Genomic DNA, 1,919 nt, shown 5'->3' on the forward strand with positions numbered 1-1,919 from the left:
CAGAACCAGAGCCTCTGTGAGAAACACCAGAGCCTCTATAAGCAGGACCAGAGCCTCTGGTTGTATTGACCAGAGCCTCTAGAGGTGAAGAGGACCAGAGCCTCTGGTTGTATTGACCAGAGCCTCTAGAGGTGAAGAGGACCAGAGCCTCTGGTTGTATTGACCAGAGCCTCTGGAAGACCAGAGCCTCTCTGGTCGGTCTATCCTCTGGTCTATCCTCTAGTCCTTCAAGACGACTATCTTCAGAATCCTATTCTGGATAAGGCTAATCCTATTTTGGATAATGCTTATCTTTTTCAGATTATCACGAATTACTGCCTACATAAGTAGTGTTTCAGGTATAGAAAAATAGATGAGAGAAAATAGAGAATTTATTGTAAACACATAGATTCAGATACATCTCATGAGAGTCGATTAGGGTTCTTGAGAGTTTGTAATTTTCAATTCAATAAAGAAAGYGCCGTCGATTTCTATTTCATCTTCTTCTTCTACAAATTTCTCTTGAATTTCCTTATTAAATTGTTCTATTGTCAGATCTGGGTTTTAACAGAAATTGTTTTCAATCTTATAAAAAGATTGGCCTGTGAGTATAACAGATATACTCAGTACGACGGATGTACTGTACATATGAGACTTTTTGATGCTCATCTCACCAGGTCTTCCATTCAATCATTGATAGTTAAAAAATACCATATCTATGAATGTTTTGGCAAATTAACATATAAAATCCTAAATCTGTGTAGTGTAGAAAGATAAAGCAACGTATGCTTTTGTTTAGGCTCGAAAAGATAAATCGTGTGGACTACACAAATTTATCAAACTCAATATGTGATCAAAAAAACTTGAAGGGAGGACATATATCCTTCTGATTTCAATATCAACTTTCTCCGAATGAGAAATTGATAGATGATGAGCTGCGTGCCCCAAATGTTATTGAAACATTTATCTGTTGAGAGATAAATGAGTAGTTGGTGGGGTTAATGAGTAGTTGGTGGGGTTGTGACAAGAATTGGTCTGGGCTTTGCCTTTTTCAATATTAGTCTCCAAAAAAATCGAGAACTAATAGATTATGTGGTATGCCCGGATTTTAGAAGTTTAGAACAGGATTTTCGTATTCTTTTAATCCTGACACAACTCTCGTCAATTCTTTTAGCTCACAACAACTACCCCTCTCTTTTTCATTTTAGTCTCAGCACACAAACCCTTTTTGATTTAAAGCTCACTCATATATGGTTGTCCTCTTGGGTAGATCTGTCGGTTTTGACATTCCATAGAGGTATTTCTGATAAGCACTCAGTCCCTCCTAAAATTTAGCGTTATGCACATTTGATCAGAAAGGTTGATCAAAATATTATTTCTTTAAAGCACAATGAYCAGATAAAAAATTGATCAAGAAATTTGGCTTTAAGCACAATTAACGAAAGAATAATGCGACAACGATTCGATTATTCAGTATATACGAGAGAAATGAATGAAGATCTGTAAGAACAAATTTACAGATTCTGATATTCAAAAAAAATGAATGTATATGTATCAATGTAAAAAATATCAGAAAACAAAATTGAATACAAACGAGTGTATTATCACCGAAAAAGATTTTCATATAAGAGACGTGATAATAACAGTTTGAAGAATAGCTGAAACAGGTATTTCAGTTATGTTCGATGAGAAATTACACAAGTAAAATTCTCAGGAAATACCTGTTAAGAAAATGTACTCGTTACCAAAAAAACCATTTTTCGGAAAAAAAAAATTATTAAACTTTCTAGAGACTCCCCCTAGAAAACAGATTTAAGTAATGATTTAGTTAAGATCAAAAAAATAAAAATAATTGAAACATTTTAAGCACGGGTTCTAAACTGAGTGTTTAGAAACCACACTCGGTAAAGCATGGGTCCTGAACTGAAATGTTCAGAAGC

The sequence above is a fragment of the Cynara cardunculus genome (genome assembly GCF_001531365.2).
Source record: "Cynara cardunculus var. scolymus isolate 2C chromosome LG 13, CcrdV1, whole genome shotgun sequence".
NCBI lineage: Eukaryota > Viridiplantae > Streptophyta > Magnoliopsida > Asterales > Asteraceae > Cynara > Cynara cardunculus.